This window comes from Gossypium hirsutum, chromosome D07 (genome assembly GCF_007990345.1).
Source record: "Gossypium hirsutum isolate 1008001.06 chromosome D07, Gossypium_hirsutum_v2.1, whole genome shotgun sequence".
Classification (NCBI taxonomy): domain Eukaryota; kingdom Viridiplantae; phylum Streptophyta; class Magnoliopsida; order Malvales; family Malvaceae; genus Gossypium; species Gossypium hirsutum.
The window spans coordinates 38,648,021-38,671,539 of NC_053443.1; the positions used below are offsets into that span (position 1 = coordinate 38,648,021).

The 23,519-nt window shown below is 35.1% G+C and overlaps 2 non-coding genes across 2 annotated transcripts; one reads left to right on the plus strand and one right to left on the minus strand.

Annotated features, from left to right (window-relative positions):
- Positions 1-11,746: 11,746 nt before the first annotated feature.
- LOC121219747 (small nucleolar RNA R71) lies at positions 11,747-11,853 on the minus strand. Its single transcript, XR_005916638.1, has one exon. It is a non-coding gene; the product is annotated as a small nucleolar RNA R71 (small nucleolar RNA).
- Positions 11,854-21,702: 9,849 nt separating this feature from the next.
- LOC121219715 (small nucleolar RNA R71) lies at positions 21,703-21,809 on the plus strand. The gene has a single exon (XR_005916606.1). It is a non-coding gene; the product is annotated as a small nucleolar RNA R71 (small nucleolar RNA).
- Positions 21,810-23,519: the final 1,710 nt, after the last annotated feature.

Below are 23,519 nucleotides of genomic sequence, written 5' to 3' on the forward strand. Positions count from 1 at the left end.
TTGGGATCCCAGATTTGTCACGACATTAAGCACTTGTTGAAGAAAATCCCAATTTATATTTGTCATCATGGCAAAGTACTCATCTTCTTCAACATCAAGTAGATTAAACAAATCATTAATGGATTTAAAAGTTAGGGGTACCTTTTTCTTGCAAACAATAACTTCAGTAGCATTCGACTTACTCAAATTTGCATAGAACTCTCGAACTAACTCTTCTGTAGGCAATGATCGTGTATTGAAAAAATAATTTCAATTGAGGGCATCAATTGTCTTTTGAATCGGCAAAGGCACAACCATTTTATCATTACTTTCCAAGTTGAAACATTTTTTTGTCATCATAGGTTGACTTTAGAAGATGGAATCAAACCTTTCTTTTACTTCCTCATCTTGAATCACAATGAGATTTTCAGCAAAGGTATTGGAAGATCTAGTTCTTTTGTGAGACATGGGGATTTTTCCCGAAATATAGGTAGAATTTTGACAAAAGGAAAGGAGAAGAATTGGCAATGGATGGAACAAGGTGTTTGCACTGGTGATCGACTTACGGTGGTGCGAAGCTTGTGACAGTGATAGGATGCGGTAGTGATAAGGTTGTTCTGGCAAAAAGCTTGCAGCGACAACGCTAGGGTTTTGAGACAAGGAAATGATTTTGGGGAGAAATTTTGGGATATAGGCCGACGGCTAAGAGGAAAAAAAATGAGTGGCTAGGGTTTAAGCTAAGTACTTGAAGGGTTGTGAAAATTATGGTGGTGGAGAGGGATTTATACAGTGATGAATTAAGGCAAACTTGTAGCAAAATTTTAGCTACTTAAGGTGACTTGGGCGACAAGTAAAGATGGAAGGAAAAACTGGTGGAAAAATTAGGGTTTTAGGGAACCCTTATGGATGACAATCAATGTGTAAATTTCTCGTCTTTTCTATTCAGGTCTTAAGCCCAAATTGTATTTACAAATTAGACTGCTTAAAACTAAATAAACGAATTAGTACTTCGGCCAATTTGACCCCCTTTATTAAACATAAACAAATTTAATTTAATTTAAAATTAAAGGAAAAGATAAAAATGTAAAATAAATGTAAAACTAAAAATAAAAATTTTAAAATTAATTAGAAATTTTCTTCTTAAAAAATTACATTAAATTAATTCCCCGGAAAGGTTGGAAAGGTCACAACGGTCCCACTTAAGTCCCAATCTTCTTAGACAGAATTAATTAAATGTACTAATTTAAGAAAATAATTTCTAACTTTTTACTAAAAGGTAGGTTTATGAAAAATTAAGGGTCTAATAATTTGAACGAGGATTTAATTCACTCAACTTCACCATCCCAATAGTGCTTGAGACATTGATCATTAACTTTAAACGTACCTCTATGGTTGTCGTACAATTCTACAGCTCCATATGGATAAACTTTATAGATAGTATAAGGTCCCTTCCATCAGGACTTGAGTTTTCTAGGAAATAACCTTAGCCTTGAATTAAACAACAACACTTTCTGGCCTTCTTTGAATTCACGAGGTTGTATATGATTATCATGTTATCTGTTATATTTTTCTTTACACATCTTGGCATTTTCGTATGAAAATAACCTCAACTCTTCCAACTCATCAAGTTATAACATCCTTCTCTCATCGGCTTACTTAAGATCCAAATTAAATTATTTCAAATCCCAATAAGCTTTATTCTCCAATTCAAGTGGAAAATGACATGCCTTTACAAAAACTAATAGATAGGAAGTCATTCCTAACGACGTCTTAAAAGCAGTTTGATAGGTTCATAGAGCATCATCGAGCCTTTGAGACCAATCTTTTCTGTTAGGGAATACCACCCTCTCAAGAATACCTTTGATTTCTCGATTTACCCTTTCAACTTGCTCATTTGATTGTGGGTGATAAGCAGTAGCAATCTTATGCTTTACATCGTACTTGTCAAGCAACCACTTAAGCCACTTATTTACAAAGTGAGATCCTTCATCGCTAATTATAGCTCTAGGAGCCCCAAACCATGTAAACACATCCTTACGTAGGAATCACATGACTACCTTAGCACCATTTGTTGGGTAAGCCTCAGCTTCAACCCACTTGGATACATAGTCCACAGCTACTAAAATATATTTATTACCATATGAAGAAGGAAACTAGCCTAGAAAATCAATGCCCTATACGTCGAATAGTTCAACCTCTAAAATATTGTTTAAGGGCATCTCGTTCCTTCTTTATATGTTTCCGGTTCTTTGGCATCTATCACAATTTTTCACATATGCATACACATTTTAAACACTGTATGTAACACCTCTAACCCATATCCATCGCTGGAATAGGGTTACGGGAATGCTACAAGTTAACTGAAATGAACAGGGACAATAGAACCCTTAGGGAGTAATTTGAAACAAATCAGAAAGTTCAAGGAAAACTAAAAAAATTCAAAGCAGGGGTCACACGGCCGTGTGACAGAGCCCAGACAGCCAGGCTCTAGATATAGCCGTGTGGTCATTCCCCACGCCCGTATGTGATCTCACACGCCCATGTATATGGGTCATGTAACTCACTGACTTAGATCACAAGGCCATGTGTTAGCCTGTGTGAGTACTACACTTAAAATTATAATTTCAGACGCCCATGTAATAAGACCGTTTACACCAAAATAAACCCTAAACATCAAGTTTACCATTTCAAGCTTCCTTAGACACCAAGTAACACATTAACTAGTTATTATACCTATTCAAATTATCATTAAACCTACTCAAATCATGTCAAGTCAATCATTTTAAGTGTCTAACCAAATGTACCCTCATTGGTACCATAATTATACATAAATGTACAATGAAATAAATCATTAACCATTTAAACATAAAATCTTGTCATTTTAAGCTAATTACCTAACCTTATACTAGATAATTTGAGAACAACATGTACCATAAGTTGTTCTTAACTAGATTACCGAAAAACATAACCACAACTTCACAAATTACACTTGCATTTATCACCATACCTAGTAACCATGTAATTATCATCACATTACAATCAAAGATTAACTCGGTACATATGTAATTATCATCACATTATAATCAAAGATTAACTCGGTACATACTTCACCTATTTACATATCAAACAAGGTCATTAACATAACAACCTATTACATTCCATATAATCCCAAATAAACGTTCAAAATCTCCTGAAATCGGATGGATAGTGTGACTTGAGTGCTGATCTGGTCTTCTATCCCATGAAAAGATATCTATAAGAAAATGCAAATCACACAAGTAAGCTTATTGAATCTTAGTAAGTTCGACGGACAGAAACAATGAATCTTACCAAAATAAACATAACAATTTAATCAAATACAATTCCACAACTAATGTTTCCTGTCATCCACAATTTCAAACCAGTGAATTACATAGCTCAATTCAATTCTCAAATATTAATTTCTGAAAAGCATACATGTCCACAGCGAAATCACTTTAGGATATCAAGTACAAAACATGCCATTAAATGTCTTTAAACAAGTAATTAATCCAATAATTACAACCTGATGAATGACTTACAGATACGAGTACACAAGTAGTCCAACTGAAAAACACCAAGCACTCATAAGAGTTAATCCAACCTATAACTCATCTCGGCACCAAATGCTTAGCCTTTAAGCCAACATCCCTCCATAACATACCTCAGCACTAAGTGCCAACTCGAGTGCTTTACATCTGCCCCCGGTAACACGCTATAATCAGAGAGTAATACGCGATGGTTCGTAACAAATGTTGAACCTCGATATACTCAGGATAAATGTATAAATCACACTGCATCAATCTCCTCTCCAACCCCTTATAACACTCTATCATTAAGTTGTACACAATCACGCATTCATCCGGCCCAAACATCTTAATTCAGTAACAATTTCCCAAACAGTTTTACATTATGAAAATAACGTTTAACATCTAAAATTCTATATCATGTCATTATATAATTCATATAGATGTTAAATTACAAGTCGAACGAACTTACCTGGACTGAATTGTAATAGCTGTAAAAGTTTAGGGGCTATTCTGTAGTTTTCCTTTTTCCACGTAAATCAATAGGGTCTTGATCTAAAAATGTAAAATTTCCTTTTATTAGCTTGTTTTTCAAATGCTAATTGATTCTGAAATTTTTACACTATTTTTTCAAAAAATACACAATTGCCAGTAACTTTTACAGTTTATACAATTTAGTCGCCTAACCATAAATCAACAAATTGAGCATTCTTTAGAATTCAAGTTTTAGCCAATTACTCAAGGCCTCCACAAAGTCCTAATTATACCTATAATTCACCATCAAACCCTAAACTTTTGACATTTTAACAATTTAATCTTAAAATAAAAAACTAATAAAAATTACTTCACAAAACAACCAAATACCACAATCAAAGCTTCAAACACATAATTATGATAAAAAAATCCAAGATTCATCAATGGAAACTTCTAAAATTTTTAACAGATTAAAAAAAAGGTACGGACTAGCAGGACTTACTTGTAACAATCATAAAAACATAAAAATTACAGGAAATAGGAGAGAATTGAGCTCACATGCACCAAGGAAATGAAAACCAAAGCTTGGAGCCCTCCTTCAATGGTGTTTTGACAATGGGTGGAAAAAATGGAGAAGAAAGTGTTTATTTCTTCAAATTAATTTGTTTTAATTTTGCAAAATTTATAAAATTGCTATCAATTATAAGTTAAAATTAATTTTTTTTGTTTCTATTACCATCCACTACTCTTAATAAGGTATAATTGCTTCATAGATCCTCCCTTATTTAATAATTAAGCTATTTGATCATCTAAATGCAATAATTAACAAGTTTTACACCTCTTTTACAATTTAGTCCTTTTTCTTTAGTTAGTTATATAAATGTTAAAATTTATTAACTAAATTTTAATACGACTCTAATAACTCCATAAATATTCTATAAATAATATTTATGGGTCGAAACAACGGAAACTTGTGGTCTCGAAACCATTATTCTGTCACCACTAAAAAACGGGTTGTTACACTATAGGCCAAAAGAATCCATGTAAAATCTTCGCTGTTGTACGAGAACCCCCAAAGTGTCCCCCACTCAGAGATGAATGGCAGTGGTGCAAAATCTCTTCAATCTCACTTCCAGCTACACACTTCCTAATTATGTTACTTGTGTCACGGACTTAGGCTTTTCCCACGTGATCCGTGCGGCCTTAGGCAGTTTCTTTATTCAAAAATGCCTAGGTCAGTCATAACTCGTAACAAATTAAGATTCAACAGAATTCCTCTAAGGCACCAACGGAGAACAACATAAGAAAAAAGTAAGAACGAACTTTGAAAGATGAACAAAAGCCACAGAAAAGCAAGAACACTTGAAAGAAAAGTTTGAGTGAATACTCTCAAATTTCTATTAATAACTGAATACTTTACAATGAGTAGATAGGCCTTTATTTATAGCTAAGCCTCCCCAAAATCAATAGTATAGATCAAAGTACATCAATGGCTACAATTAAAAGTTATCTAGATATCAATTCTCTAAGATTACATAATCGAATCTTCTAAATATTACATTTAATGTCTAAGATCACATATCTCTGAAGATCACCTTTATTATTTTCCAAGCATATCTTTGAAGATCACTTTCCATATTTACCAAGCTCCAAAGATGGGCTTTTAATCTCTCGAAGCAATGGACCAGTCTGTTTGGGCCAAATGACATTCCTTGAATGCGATGGATCGTGCAAGTTAGTCATGCTTACGGGCTCCCATACGCAACCCATGACATTCTCCCCCACTTGTTCTAGTGACGCTCTCGTCGTATCCTCCTCATGGAACTAGTCAATCTTTGCTTGAAACTAACACAATGCCTTAGCAAGTTCTCAACTTGCTTTGCTATCAGGAAGTCTCTTCCATCGAACTAAGTATTCATGTCACGGTCGATGGTACTTTCATCTAATCACACAATCTGCCTCAATGGTTTCAACTTCACGGTCGTAAGGGACCTTTACCCCTATGGGTGCTCGTTCAGGCTTGCCTCAATTTCAGATCCTCTTGATCTTCTTGAAATTGCTTAAGCATGCTTACGTGGAACACTGAGTGGACTTTGAGCTTTGCTAGCAACTCGAGCTTGTAGGCCACCTTGCCTACTCTCTTTACAACTTTAAATGTCCCCTCATACCTTCGCACAAGTGTGGCACTCATATAGTGTCGAAGATATGTCTCCAATAATACAATCACTCGTTCGGTTTGCCCATCGGTTTACGGATGCATGCCCGTGGAAAAGTTCAAATCTGAGCCCATTGCTTTAAACAACTCCGTCTAGAACTGGCCTGTAAATCGCCTATCTCGATCACTGATAATATACAGTGGCACTCTTTAATATTTCTCCACATGTCTAAGGAATAAACGAGCTGCCTCCTCACTAGGGCACTCCTTGGTAGCCAGAATAAATGTCACGTACTTCGAAAACCTATCCACCGCAACAAGAATACTCGTAAACCCATCAGGCTTTGGCAAACTAACAATAAAATCCATGGATAAACTCTCCCATGGTCTTTTCGGAATGGGCAAAGGTTGTAACAACCCAGCTGGAATCTTTAACTCGACCTTGTCTTGTTGGCATACTAGACAAGTTTTCACATAAGCTTCCACATCATCACCCATGTAAGGTGAGTAATAACGATCCTCCGAAAGGGCCAAAGTACAGTGCATCCCTAGATGGCCCGCCCATCTTGAGTCATGGCACTCTTTCATGACTTTCTTATGTAGTTTCCCATAATGGGGCACATAGAGATGATGTCCATGAGTGTATAATAACTCCCCATCAAGCCAAAATTTCATCGTTCTTCCCTCCTTGGCAAGCTCAATCAAATTTTTGGCTGCGGGATCATGGGACAATCCCTCTCAAATGCGTTCCAATAAGGAACCATCAGGTTGGCTAATAACTATTGGCAACATTATCGGTAAGGACCACGAGCTATTTGGGACAACGAACCTGGAGCCTTTTTCTGGGTTAACAAATAATTGTTGGCAACATTATCGGTAAGGACAACGAACCTGAAACCTAATAAATAATGTCTCCAAGTGGGCAACCAGTGCATTATCACGATCATCTCCTTTTCTTAGACCATGTACCTCCGCTCCGTCTCATTAAGCTTCCGACTGTCGAAAGCAATTAGATGTCCATCTTGCATCAGTATTCCTCCAATATCATAATCTGATGCATTTGTACATACCTCATAAGGCCTTAAATAACCCTGTAAAGTAAGTACTAGCTCCCTCGTCATCTCTTACTTCACTTGATTAAAGGCCCTCTCACATTGCGGATTCCAATCCCATACCTTCCCCTTTTTCAACATGTTCATCAAGGGTATGGTAATTTTAGAGTAGCCTTTGATGAAGCGTCGATAGTAATTCGCCAACCCAAGGAAAGATCTCAACTCTGTCACCTTGGTTGGAGGCTCTCAATCAAAAATAGCCCAAATCTTGCCCTCATCCATTTAGATCTTACCACCTCCCACAGTAAGGCCTAGGAATGACACTTCTTATTGGGCAAATGAGCACTTCTCCTCTTTGATGAACAACTCATTTTCCCTCAAAGTTTGGAACATCTCCCTCAAGTGTCCCACATGCTCCTCGAGAGACTTACTATAAACCACAATATCATCAAGATAAACAACCACAAAAAGATCAAGAGAAGGTTGAAGTACCTTATTCATTAGGGTGCAGAATGTAGTTGGGGCATTCACGAGTCCGAAGGGCATCACAAGGAACTCATACAAACCATACCGTGTCACACAAGCTGTATTTGGCTCATCCCCCTCGGCTATTCGAACTTGATGGTATCCTGATATTAAGTCCAACTTAGTAAACCATCTCGCACTACCAAGTGAATCAAACAAATCTGCAATAAGAGGAATAAGGTACCTGTTCTTCACAGTGATCTTGTTTAGAACCTGATAATCGATGCACATTCTCAATAACCCATCATGTTTCTTTTGAAACAATACTGGCGCACCGTATGGAGATTTAGATGGCCTAATGAATCCCGTATCTAAAAGTTCCTTCAATTATTTACGCAACTCTTCTAATTCTGGCGTAGACATACGATAGGGGGCCCTTGCTGGCAGCACCACGTTGACACTAACTCAATTTTATGGTCCACCTCCTTCTTGGGTGGCAAACTTTTGGGCAACTGAACGGGCATCACGTCCCGAAAAGACTGCAATAATTGTCCCACTTCTTTTGGGATCTCACTAATGAACTTAACGATCTCCTCGATCTTCAAGGTGGCTAAATAGGAGACTTCATCCCTGCGTACTCCTTTAGGAAATTGAATTGTTGATAGTGTTTGTCTCTCTAAGATTCTTTTCCTTTTCATTCTCACCATGCATTGATGGTTCGAACCCGAAATCACTACGTAACTACTCGAAGGAGCAATAAGCGCATTAACCTGATCAAGGAAACTTAATCCAACCACAAAATCATAGTCATCGAGTGATATTACCTTAATGGATACCTTATCGGTCTAATTGCCAAGTTGAAGATCCACTCCCTTTCAAACCCATTGATTAGAACACTTTCTGAGTTCACTGTTTGATCCGGCCCAACTCATTCTCTATCTTGAGGCCAAGTTTACGAGCAGGCTCTTCGAACATCAATAAATCAGATGCACAAGTGTCAACAAGCGTATTCAATTTTCCGCTGGCCACAATGATGTCTACAAACATCAGCCCATGACTCGTTCTATCTTCGACACCCCCTAGTATCAAACCAAGATTGTTATCCTCCACATCTGACTCCACCTTTGCTTCCATAGTCGTGAGTGTGGCCTTCTTTGGACAATCCTTGATCATATGTGGACCATCACAGTGAAAGCAACTTATAGGCCCACTCTTCCTTTTATCCCAAGGCTTTTTACCGTTGCCGTTCCCAATGGGTCTTTCTTTATCTCCCCCACTATTACCCTTTTGATTGAATTTGGGCTTAGAAGAATCGAGCTTGTCTTTTTTTCCACCAAATTCAACAAATGATTCTGCTACAAACATACCCTTGGTAAGCTCTTGGACTCCTCGGCGTTGCAACTCTTGCTTCGCCCACGGTTTCAACTCATCCATGAAGGAAAAAAATGCCTCTTTCTCACCCATATCTGAGATTTGAAGCATGAATTCGCTAAACTCCTGCACATACTCCCTCACAGTGCCTTGTTGCTGTAAACGAAACAATATATAGGATTTTTCCTATATAATTCATCACCTTTTTACTTAAAATTATTGTTAAAACCAAGTAATTGTTTAATAAATTAATGAAATATGTGAAAATATGAAATTAGGACCTAGAAATTATTCAAAATGTGATTTTATGTTTTATTATATAGTTTTCATGCATAAAATGGCTTATTTTATATTAATTTAAGCATATTATAGTTTTAAGCTATGAAGTGAGTCATGCATGATTAAATTAAATAATAAAATATAATGTTATATTTTAATAATTTATTTTAAATATTTCATTAATAGAAATTGGATTTAATTAATTAAGTAAATTGATTAATTAAAGTTGTCAAATTAATTTATTGGTCCTCTAAACTATCTGCTATTTTTGGCAAGTCTAAGGATTTTCTTCTAATTGCAAAACCGTCCAAGTGGGGACCAAGTCAACCCAATTTTTGGCTACACATGGCTGATTATAAACCAACTTTTGGTTTAATTATACAAGGTTCTTAAAGAATTGAAGAAATTAGAGATTTACCTGAAGATTTGCACTTGACCAAGCCTCCGTCCTGAATTGTTGTGGCATCCAAACTGACCAAATATAAAGGAAAAATCAGCTTGATTTTCTTGATTTATGGCTGGCCAACCATGGGAGATTCTTCAAAGGATGAACACCCCTAGTTTTAGTAAACTATTCCCCTCTCCTCACCTATAAATAAGACCCTCTCATTCATTCTTCAATCATCCCTCATCCTTCATCCCATCATCCCTCACTTCTCATCATTCTCTCCTCTCTCAATTCTCTCAACTCTCTTAGCTCTCACACCTCTCACCATCCTTGCATAAAGGATTTCAGCAAATTATCTTCTTCAAGAGCCTTTGGTCAGCCACCTAGGAGAGCCATCAGCAAAGGAGCAAAGCAAATGAGTGAAGGAGCCTCGTCAATCAAAGTCTTGGGTGATAGCCACTCTGAATTGGGTTTAATCTTTCTCTTCTTTAAATTAATTTAAAGATGTTTTCTATGAGTTTTTTGTTCTTTTTTACAACAATGATAGCTTAATTTTATTTAAGCTAGGATGATTATTTTAATTAAATAATATTTATTTGATTCATGCTTATAATGTTTGTGCCTCAATCGATCATGTTTTCAATTAAAATCAAGTCTGTATTTCGTTCATACGTGATTGAAATGCACCTGAATTAGTTGAGCGATCCTAACCAGACGACGGCTAATGTACGCATAATTGAAATGTACTTGCTCAATTTAGACCCTAACCCGATTAAATTGTAGGTTGCATAACAACCCTAACCAGGCTCTGTTATCTGCATAGTTTTTAGATTTGTGTGATTTAATTGTTTCAAACCTAACACGTCCCTATTACCTCACACGAATGCTAAGAAACCCTTAGTAAATAAGGTTCAATAAAATGCGTATTTACTAAGTAAAGGATTCCAAAAGGACCTAATTTGGTTTCCAAACTCATGAAAGATCGAGTTGCCATGGAATGTTATTCTGAATATTATTAAGTATGATGATAATAAATTAACTTTTATTAAATTAATTGTCCTAGTTTATTTATGTTATAATTGTTGCAAATTTTGTTTAATTTTGCTAAAATCTACTTCATTCATATAGTCTGCATACTTAGGAAAAATTGCATTAGGGATCATTGCATTTAATTTAATTCAGACACCACTTCTCAACTATATTGTGTTTTTCTTTTTTCAAATTGTTAATATAGTTGTACAAGTTAAGTGACTTAGCACAAGCACAATCCCTGTGGAGACGATAACTCGATACTTACTTATTACTTGATAACGACTGTGTACACTTGCACAAACCCGAGCGTTACAAGTTTTTGTCGTCGTTGCTGGGGATTGTCAACTATTGCCATAGTCATTTTTTTCGTGGAATTATTTATTTTCAATTTGATTTATTTTTAACATTACTAACTTATTCTTTTTAATTTTTGTGGTTTTCTTCTCAAGTGTTTATGAGCATAGAGAAAATTATCGATTTACTCCCTGTAGACCCTGAAATTGAGCGAACTTTCAAACAAAGAAGACATGAACGAACAACTTAAAGACAAGTCGAGATGGACCTTGGAAATCAGATTCAAGACCAAGGTAATAAAGCCGATTATGTACGAAATCCCATCCTCATTGTTGATGATAAGGATCGATGCATCAAACAATATGCTGTGCCACTTTTTAGTGAGCTAAACCTAAGAATTAGAAGGCGAGATAATGAGGCAACCCAGTTTGAATTGAAACCAGTGATGTTTCAAATGCTAAAAACGGTGGGCCAATTTAGTAGTATGCCCATGAAAGACCCACATCTCCACCTTCGATTATTTATGGAGGTGAGTGATTCACTTAAGATAGTCGGTGTGACTAAAGATGCACTGAGGTTGAAGTTGTTTCCGTACTCATTGTGAGATCGAGCACGAGCATTGCTCAATTCATTACCACCAAGTTCCATATCTACATGGCAAGAATTAGTAGAGAGATTTTTTGTTAAGTATTTCCCACCTAGCAAAAATGCTAAGTTGAGGAATGAGATCACAACTTTCCAGCAACTAGATGACGAGTTTTTGTATGAGGCTTGGGAGCAATTCAAGGAGTTACTTCGTAAGTGTCCTCATCATGGGATTCCTCATTCTATCCAGTTGGAGACATTCTATAATGGTCTCAATGCACATACAAGATTGATGGTAGATGTTTCCACGAATGGTGCAATTTTGTCTAAGTCTTATAATGAAGCTTATGAGATCATCGAGAGGATCGCGAGTAATAACTATCAATGGCCAACAAATCAAACAGCTTCAGGAAGATGTGTAGCTGGAATTCATGAAGTTGACTCTCTCACTTCGTTATCAGCTCAAGTATCTTCTATTTCCTCTATGTTAAAATAGTTAATTGCTAATAGTACTAATCATTTTACAGCTCAGCCACCAAGTCCATTTGAAGTAGTTTCCTATGTGTACTGTAAGGAAGGTCATTCTTTTGAGTATTGTCCATCAAATCCTGAGTCAGTGTACTATGTGGGGAACCAATATCAAAATAGGAGTGGAAAAGGACTCTAGTCCAACTTTTACAATCCTTCATGGCGTAAACATCCTAACTTTTCTTGGAGCAACCAAGGAAATGGACCAAACAACAACTCATTGCAGCAAAGACCCAAACAGTCTCAAGGGTTTAATTAGCAAGCTCCAAAACCACCTCAAGCTGAGGCATCAAATAGTTTAGAGAACTTGTTGAAAGCATACATGGCAAAGAATGATGCTTTGATCCAAAGCCAAGCAGTAACACTGAAAAATTTGGAAAACCAAATGGGTCAGTTAGCTACGGAGCTTCATAGTAGACCACAAGGAACTTTGCTTGAGCAATACTGAGAATCCAAGAAATTTGGGTAAAAAACATATCAAGGCAGTGGCATTGCGAAGTGCAAAGACTCTGGAACCCCGATTGATTGATGTCGAAGATGAGCATGTTGAAAAGGAGGAAAATCAACCAGTTGTTGAAGTTCCTACACCAAAGGAATCAAAATTTGCAAAGTCTGACAAGGTAAACCCTGACTTAGTGAATTCAGATGTTTTAACATCTTCTTTGAATGCAGATTTACCTCCTAGAAAAGTTGTCTGGTTCAATCGAAAGTTTCATCACCTTCATATCCACAAAGATTGTAGCAACACAAGCAGAAATAGGAGGTGCAATTCAAGAAGTTTTGGATGTTCTAAAGCAGTTACACATCAATATTCCGTTGGTGAAGGCTTTAGAACAAATGTTGAATTATGTGAAATTTATTAAGGATATACTGTTCAAGAAGAAAAAACTGAATAAGTATGAGACTGTTGCTTTGACAAGAGAGTGCAGTGCGTTCCTACAGAACAAACTACCACCGAAATTGAAAACCCAGGAAGCTTTACTATACCCTGTAACATTGGTGAATCTTATTATGAAAGAAGGTGAAAGAGCTCGAATTGATGGGCAAAGGAGGCTCAATCCTATTATGAAAGAAGTTGTGAGAAAGGAAGTGATTAAATAGTTAGATGCAGGAATCATCTATCCTATTTCAAATAATTCGTGGGTAAGTCGGTGCAGTGTGTGCCGAAGAAAGGTGGAATCACAATTGTTGAAAATAAGTGTAACGAGTTAATTCCAATAAGAACTGTTACCGGTTGGAGAATCTTTGTTGATTACAGAAAGCTGAATAAAGCCTCTCGGAAGGACCATTTTTCGTTGCCTTTTATGGATTAGATGTTAGATCGACTGGTAGGCAATGAATTCTATTGTTTTTTAGATGGCTATTCGGGATATAACCAAATAGTTGTAGCCCCGGAGGACCAACATAAAACAACCTTTACTTGTCTATATGATATGTTTGCTTTTAGGCGAATGCCTTTTGGTTTATGCAATACACCTGCAACTTTTCAACGATGCATGATGGCAATATTTACTAATATGGTCGAAAATTTTGTTGAGGTTTTCATGGATGATTTTTTTGTTTTTGGTAACACCTATGATATCTATTTGAGTAATTTGGCTAAGGTACTAAAGAGATGCGAAGAGACGAATCTTGTCCTTAATTGGGAAAAATGTCATTTCATGGTCAAGGAAGGGATTGTCTTAGGTAATAAAATCTCAAATAAAGGAATTAAAGTCGATAAAGCAACGGTGGATGTAATTGAAAGATTACTGACCCCAATTAATGTGAAAGGATTCAGAAATTTCTTAGGACATGCCCGTTTTTATCGAAGGTTTATCAAGGATTTCTCAAAAATTTCTAAGTCACTGTGTTTGTTGTTAGAGAAAGATACAGTGTTCAATTTCAACAAAGCATGTTTGGAAGCTTTTGAAGATCTAAAGAATCGGTTAATTACATCCCCAGTAATCGTTACACCTGATTGGAACTCACCTTTTGAGTTGATGTGTAATGCAAGTGATTATGTTGTTGGAGCTGTGATGGGTCAAATAAGAAATAAAGTATTCCACCCCATTTACTATGCAAGTAGAACCTTGACGGGAGCCCAACTCAATTATACGACAACTGAAAAGGAACTATTTTCTATAGTTTTTGCTTTTGACAAATTATGTTCATATCTTATAGGTATCAAAGTTACAGTATTTACTGACCATGCGGCCATTAAATACTTGCTCACGAAAAAAGATGCAAAACCAAGGCTAATTTGTTGGATACTTTTACTTCAAGAATTTGACCTTGAGATCTAAGACAGAAAAGGTGTCGAAAATCAAGTAGCTGATCATCTGTCGAGGTTGGACCAAGATAAGGTAACCCAATCTGGTGTGCCTATCAATGAGAATTTCCCAGATGAGCACTTATTTGAGGTAAGTCGCATTCATGAAATACCCTAGTTTGTTGATTTTGCCAATTATCTTGCATGTGGAATGATTCCTCGAGAAATGACATACCAAAAAAGGAAGAAATTCCTTCATGATAATTAGTATTATTTTTGGGAGGATCTGTTTTTGTTTAAACAGTGTGCAGATAATATAACCCGAAAGTGTGTAGCTGAAAGTGAGATTGCTGAGATCTTATATCATTGCCATTCATCTCCAAGTGGAGGACACTTTGGTGGTTCACATACTGTAGCAAATATTTTGCAAGCAGGTTTCTTTTGGCTTACACTATTTAAAGATGCTTATACTTATGTGAAGAACTGTGATAAATGCCAAAGGATTAGAAATATATCAAGGAGGAATGGCATACCCTTGACAAACATTTTGGAGATTGAATTGTTCGACATATGGGGCATTGACTTCTTAGGCCCGTTTCCTTCTTCATATGGGAACAAATATATCTTAGTTGTTCGACATAGTGGGTTGAATTTGAAGCATACCCTACAAATGATGCTAAGGTAGTCATGTGATTCCTACATAAGCATGTGTTTACACGATTTGAGACACCAAGAGCTATTATTAGTGATGAAGGTTCTCACTTTGTAAACAAATGGCTTAAGTGGTTGCTTGACAAATATGATGCTAAACACAAGATTGCTACTACCTATCACCCCCAGTCTAATGGACAAGTTGAAAGAGTGAACCGTGAAATCAAAAGTATCCTTGAAAAAGTAGTATGCCCTAACAGATAAGATTGGTCTCAAAGGGTCGATGATGCATGATGGGCCTATCGAATAGCATTTAAGAATGTCAGAAGGTGTTGTTGTTTAATTCAAGGCTGAAGTTATTTCCTGGGAAGCTGAAATCCCAATGTAAAGGACCTTATACCATCCACCAAGTTTATCCTTATGGAGCTATTGAATTGTACGACAATTATGGAGGTACGTTTAAAGTCAATGGTCAATGTCTCAAACACTATTGGGATGGTGAAGTTGAGCGAGTTGAATCCTCGTTCAAATTAACAGACCCTTGATTTTTCATAAACTTGTCTTGAAAATAAATAAATAATTAGAATTTATTTTCTTAATTAAGTACATTTAATTAATTATGTCTAAGCAGATTGGAACTTAAGCGGGACCGTTGTGACCCCTTCAACCTTTCCTGGGAATCAATTTAATGTAATTTGTTTCGAAGATATTTTCTAATTAAGTTTTACAATGTTTTTTCTAGTTTAATTTATTTTGTTTAATTTCAAATTTTTATGTTAATAAAGGGGGTCAAGTTTGACCCAAGTACTAATCAGTTTTCCTTGAAGATATAGTCTGAGTTTGAGGCCCAAGTCAACAAAAAGGAAAAAAACAAAAAAATTTACCCTTGCCGTCACACCCATTACTTGTCGCCCAAGTAACTTTAATGTAGCTAAATTTTTGCTACATGTTTCCCTAATTTTTCCCTATATAAACCCCTCTTCATTCTACTAATTTTCATATCCCTCAAAGCAATATGCTTACACCCTAAAATTTCTTAAAATCTCTCTTTTTGTGCCGCAAGCCTCAAATCCTGAAAGAAATCCCTAGCCTCTTTCTTTTCTTTTTCTGAAACTAATTAGTGTCACCGCAAGAGAATCGTCGGAGCATTGACGCTGCCACTGCACTCCACCATAGCTGCTGCATGTTGCTGCCGCCGTCGTAACTCTTTCGCTATCGTAAGGTTTGCCGAAGCAAGTTCCACCCTCTCTTTCTAATTTCTCTTCTGCCTCTGCAAGCAGAAACTTTGTCGAATTTTTGGGAAAATACCATGTCTCGCAAGAGAACTAGATCGTCAAAGACTACTCTTGAAAATCCAATTTTAATCGATGAAGAAGTGAAAGAGTGATTTGATTCAATCTTCAAGCATTAACCTATGATGCTGGAAAAAGGTTTTAACCTGAAGAAGAATGATGTGATGGTTGTCCCTGTGCTAATTAGAAAGATAATCAATGCTCTCAAGTAGTAAAGATTTCGTGATGCTCGTTCACTTCCCGATGATGAACTAGTTCGAGAATTCTATGCTAGTTTGACTACACAAGATGCTACTGAAGTCATAGTTCGAAAGAAAAAGGTACCTCTTACTTCTAAATCCATTAATGATTTGTTTAATTTACCTGATGTTGAGGAAGATGAGTACTACCAAATGATGAACAATATCAATTGGGATTTTCTTCAACAAGTGCTTGATGTTGTGACAAATCGGGGATCCCAATGGATTATAAGAAAGTATGGAAGCCATTCTTGTCGAAGAGAATACTTAAAACCAGTAGCTAAGGTATGGTTCTATTTTGTTCACTATAGTTTTATGCCTATCTCACATAGTTCCACCATCCCGATGGAACGAAAGCTCTTGTTATATACAATTTTGACAAAAAAGCCCATTAATGTTGGGAAAATTATCCTCAAGAAGATTCATGATTGTGTTAAAAAGAAGACAGGAAGTGCTTATTTCCCATCATTAATTACTTTGCTTTGCTTAAGGGCCCGTGTTAAAACACAAGCAAATCAGAAGGGGCAGTACGTTCAATGGTGCATTACAAGTCATGATCTTTAAAGGTTAGTAGAGAGTGTGCATGAGCTGAACCAAGGCGAGCAAGAGGAACCAACAGAGCCAAAAACTGAAGATTCAACAAATAAAACTGAAATTGAAGCTGATTCAATTACAGACACTGAAGAAGAAGAATCTGATAAGGAACCAAATAGTCCTCAACCAGCTGAAGGAGCTGAAAACTCTGAACCAAGGGTTGAGCTAGAAGAAGAACCAGTCAAGCTAAGTGTTGAACCAGAATTTACGACTCCAATGTCGACTCCTTCAAGTACTTCAAAGAAATCGAAGCTGCCAATTTTAATGGATATATGCAAGTTCATGCACAATCAACAACAAACTTACTGGAAATATGCAAAAATTAGGGATGATTCAATTCAAAATACTTTTAAGAATATCTCTAACACTTTTGTTCCTGAGCTCCCAAATGCTATCTTTGAGACATGGATGAAAGATACTGATGATGCAAGTAGAGATGGAACTAAAGAAGACAAGGGGAATGAGTCAAAAAAAATAAAAGAGGGGATTCTTGTCTTGTTATTTATTTAATTGTTTTTTAAGTCTTTAGGAATTTATTTCTTTAGTAATTAGGATTTAATCTTTGCAAAATAAAACACAGCAAGCATGAATAAATACTTCTTTAGAAAGAATAAGACTAAGTGATGTGGTAATGGGAATGAACATGTCTAGGATTGGGTTATTAGGAAAGACTTGGTATTTAAGCAGTCCTAATGACTCACCTCTCTTTCTTTACAACCCTACCTGGTGTTCAGTTTTCATTCATTACTTTGTTCTTGCAATGAGGACATTGCTTCTTTTTAAGGGGGGTAAGGCAAATAAATTGCTGAAATTTTAAAATTTTCAAGTATGTTTCAAATCATTCTTTCATAAGTATGTTTTCATAAATGAATGTTTAGAGAAATTCTTTTTAATAAGATAGCTTGTATGCAAGCATGAATGATGATTTTATCTAAGTGATTGTATGTTATCATGAAAAATAGAATGTTTTTATGATCTTAGTCTTAGGTAATGTCTGCCATGAAAATTTAGTTTCTCTTGAGATCAGGCATGCATGAAGGTTTATATTTTTAGAATTGACTTAGTAACTTTCTTGAGGCGAAATCCTAAGGGACATACAAATCTAAAATGATATAGGAATCATTTTTCTTTGGATCGTTTGAGCCTTTTCAAGCCCACCATACTATATTAGACCCTTGAAACCATAATTTTGAGCTTTAAGGCTTGTGTTTGCAATGAACCTACATTATAAGCCAATTACCATTTTTTTTAAAATTATCCTAATTTTGTGCACCTATCTTAACTTAAATGTCTTGGGAATCAACATTTGAGGAAATTTTTCAGAAAGATGTATGTGCTCGTGATTACAAAAAAAAAAAGCGAAGAAAAGTTCGTTTTGTCTTCAAAAAAGGAAAAATGTATGCACTTGAGTTCAAAATAAGTTTGAGGGTGTTCCAAAGGTTCACTTGAAGAAAAAAGTTGAATTTTGAGATATCCAAGACAAAGTTAAAGGTTAAGATTTTTGAAACCGAAATTTCTCATCTCTTAAAATCCCTACCTTTAACCTAGCCCCACTAGAACCTTGTAAAAGACCTATTGATTTAATGATTATGTCACCTACATTAGTGGAGAGGAAGTATTAAGTTCAACATATGAAAATCATAGATATGATTGTTGTAATACCCCGAAAATTACTACAGTAAGAAAGTAGATATCATTAATAGTAAAATAAGGAAATAAAGTGACAAAAAGAAAAATTTTGAGTTTTGGCAACATTGGGAATTATATTATGACATATTAATTCAAGAAAGGATTACATCGCAAAAGTGAGAAAAGTTTTGTTACCCAATAGTAAATACTCAAAACTTGAGGGACTAAAGTGTAAATATGAAAAATTTGAAGGACCAATAGTGTAAATATTTTAAGGGTGAAATAATCTAGAAACTAAGGAAAATGGATGAATTAGGACCAAATTGAAAAGGTGAAGAATTTTAAGGGACTAAATCACAATTTTACCAAATTAAGTGATGATCAAGGATGGAATTTTTAAAGATTATAAAGGTCAAAATGGTCAATTAGAAGAGAGAGAAATATAGAAGATAATGATGATGTTGGAGATATTTTATATTAAATATATAAATAAATATTAGTTTATTAATATTTTAATTTGATTTTTAAATGATATTTTATTATTTTATTAGTATTTTATTTAGTATATATAAGAAAAGGAAGATGAAGAATCATCCATTCCACCATATTTTCATGCAACTAACGTGAGAAGAGAGGAGAAGAAAGAAAGTTTTATTTTCTTTACAATTTGGTCCTTCCACCAAAAATTTACCATTTTCACCTAGAAATCGAAAGAATTTCCATAGCTTCCAAGAGAGAAGAATAACAAGGAGAAAATGGGGAGCTAGAATATCAAGTTAGATTCAAGAAATAGAAGCTGGAGGAGAGAGAAAATCAAGTTAAAGATTGAAATCAATAGCACAGGATAAGAACATCAAGATTTCAATATATTTTTAAGTTTGATATTATTGAAAAAGCATGGAAATAATGTTATAATAGAGTTTTCTTATATAAGGTCTTATGTTCTTGATATATTAGTGAAGAGAAATAAGTGAAAGTGATGGGAAATATTATAGATCAAGGGAATAAGGGAGTTATACACCTAGTAATCAACATTTTGCACTAAAACAGTTTTGGACAGCAGCAGTAGGTTAAATTTAAAAAATCACCATAAATTGTAGAAATAGAATTAGAGTATGAATAAAATATGGAAATAAATCTTATTGATTCTAGCTTCTCATAGAAGAAACGGTGTAAGTAATGGAATTGTAAATCATGAGATATAATAAATTTTGTGAGACAAGGTCAGAATGAATTCGGGTTCCCCTGTTCTGACTTGGAAAAATCATTAAAAATTGTAAAAAAAATAATTATGGGTTATAATTTATATTTTTAAAATCATTAATGAGTCTATTTTCAATAGAAACAAACGGGAGCATCATCCAAATTCTGTACAAAGAGATAATTAATTTTTAGTGAAGAGGGGTTGGATCTGTCAAATAATGAAACAGGGAAACTTTAAAGAAGAAAATGTACTTATTGGCTAAACCAAAAATTCTGAAAATTTTATGGTAAGAATATATTTGAGTCTAGTTTCAGATAAAATTTGTGGATCTCAATTTGGATTTTTTTATCTTAAGATATAATTAATTTAGTGACTATCACTCAAGTGAAAAGCTTTACTGCAATATGATTCACCGATGTTACAAGGTATCATAAAGCTTCCAAGGTCTTTCAATTTTGGAGGTAGCTTGTTCTGTAAGAACACACTGCACTCCTTCATCAAAGCAATAGTCTCATACTCACTAAGTTTTTTTTCTTTTTGGATAGAATATCCTTCAAAAACATCACATAATTGGGCATCTGTTCTAAAGCTTCTACCAACAGAATGTTGATATGCAGTTGCTTTAGAACATCCAAGAACTTATTGAATTGTACCTCTTATATCTACTTATTCTGCTAAAGTCTTTGAAGATATGGAACTTTAATTTGATATGAACAACTTTTTTGATGAGGCAAATCTACAAAAGAGCGTGTTAGCTTTTTAGAATTCACTAGTTTAGGGTTTACCTTATCAGATTTTTCAGCATCTGACTTTTTCAGTGTAGGAACTTCAATTGATGGTTGACTTTCCTTCTTTTCGTTAGGCTCATTTTTAACCAAAATCTCATTGAGTTCCAAAATCTTACAACTTCATAACATAACCACTTTGCACTGCTCCTTACCCAAATTTCTCAGATTTTCTGTATCGCTCGACAAGACTCCTTGCGGTCTACTATGAAGCTCAGTAGCTAATTGACTCGTCTGGTTCTCTAGATTTTTCAGCTTTGTTGCTTGACTTTGGATCAATGCGTCATTTTTTTCCATGTACACCTTTAAAAAGTCCTCCAAACTGTTTGATGACTTAGCTTGAGGTGGTTTTAGGGCTTGTTGGTCAAACCCTTGGGTTTGATTGGGTCTATGTTGCATCTGATTATTCGATTCATTTCCTTGGTTACTCAAGGAAAAGTTCGGATGATTCCGCCATGATGGATTGTAGAAGTTGGACTTTGGCCCTTGTCTACTTCTATTTTGATACTGATTTCTTACATAACAAACTAACTTAGGGTTTGAAGGGAAATTCTTGAAACAATGACCATCCCCAGAATACACACAGGAAACAACATCATATTGACTTGGTGATTGAGCTACAAAATTGTTCAAACCATTAGTGGTAAACTGTTTTAACATTAAGGAAATAGAAGATACTTGAGCAGAGAGTGAAGCCAATGCATCCACTTCATGCACCCCGGCTACTCGTCTTCCTAAAACTGCTCGATTTGTCAGCCATTGGTAATTATTGCTAGCGATCCTCTCGATAATCTCGTAAGCCTCGTTATAAGACTTAGATAAAATTACACCATTTGCAGAAGCATCTATCATTAATCTTGTATGTTCATTGAGACCATTATAAAACCTCTCCAATTGGATACAATGAGGAATCCCATGATGAGGACACTTACGAAGTAATTCCTTAAATCTTTGCCACACCTTATATAAAGACTCGTCATCCAATTATTGGAAAGTAGTTATCTCATTACACAAATTTTCATTTTTTCTTGGTGGAAAATATTTTACCGAAACCTTTTTACTAATTCTTGCCAAGTAAATATTGAACTTGGTGGCAACGAATTCAGCCATGCTCATGCTCGATTTCACAACAAGTATGAAAATAGTTTTAACCTCAGTGCGTCTTTAGTCACACCAGCTATCTTGAACGAATCACTCACATCCATTAACAAATGAAGGTGTAAGTGTGGATCTTCTGTAGGCATACCATTGAACTGGGCCACCGTTTGAAGCATTTGAAACATCATAGGTTTCAACTTGAATTAGGGTGCCTCGATATCCAGCCTTCTATTTCCCAGATTTAACTCATTGAAGAGTGGCACAGCGTATTGTCTAATGTCACGATCCCTATCATCAACAATATGGTTGTGCACTTAATTGACTACCTTGTTCATTATTTTTATTCCATCTTGACTTGTCTTTGAGTAGATCTTTCGCATCCTCTTTGTCTGAAAGTCCACACGATTTCAAGGTCCACGGGTAATAGATCAATGATTCAATCTATGCTCATAAAACACATAAAAAATAAATCAAAACTAAAGAATAAGGAATAAAAAATACATTGGTAAAGTTAAAAATTAAATAAATAAAAATAAAAACCAGACTGTAAAAATAATTTCACAAAAAAAAAGATTAAGGCAATAGTCCCGACAACGGTGCCAAAAAATTGTAACGAGGAATATGCGCAAGTGTACACAGTCGTTCAAATAATAAGTAAAATGAGTTATCATCTCCACAGGGACTATGTGTGTTAATTGATTATTTGTAAAATTATAAATCAAAATTTGATAGAAAAAACTCAATAATTTTGGATTGTGATGATTGAATTAATTAGATGCAAAGAGTGATCCCTAATGCAATTTTAATCTAAATGCAAATGATCTAAATGTATGAATGAATGGCTTTAGCAACAAAAAAAATCAACATTAAATGGGCTAGGACAATTATATTAATAAATTCAATTAACTTTATCATGCTTAACAATGTTCAGAAATACTTCCATGGCAACTCGATCTTTCATGAGTTTGGAAACCAAATTAAGTCCCCTCAGATCTTTTACTTACTGAAATATGCATTTTACTGATCATATTAAACTAAAGGTTTCTTAGCATTTATTTAAGGTCACAAGGACATATTGCAACAGTTTAAGTACATAAACTTAAAAACTATGCAAGATAATAGAGCTAACTAAAAATATTATAAACCTCAACTTAGTCAAGTTTAAGTATCTAACTTGAGAATTGCACTTTTCAATTATGTGTCTACTAGTCATCGTCTAGTTAGGATCACTCAGCTAATCTGAGTGCACTCAATCACGTATAAATGAAATGCATCATGATATTAATTGAAAACATGATCGACTGAGGCCCAAACATATTAAACATGAGTAAAATAAATCTTATTGAATTAACATAATCATCCTAGAAAATAAGATTTAAAATGCCATAGTTGATGTCAAAAATAATAAACTCAAAGCAAACATAATTAAAATAGACATACAGAGGAAAGAGTAAACTCTATTTTGTTCAGCAGCCTTTTGGATCTATGCTGACTAATGCGTTCCTCTGTTCTGATCGATGCTTCTTGACTAAGGGTTTCAAGGTGGCTAGCCAAAGAATTCATTTGACAAAGCTTTTGTGGCTAAAGGATGGAAGGGGAAATGGTGGTTATGCAAAGGAAAGGAAAAGG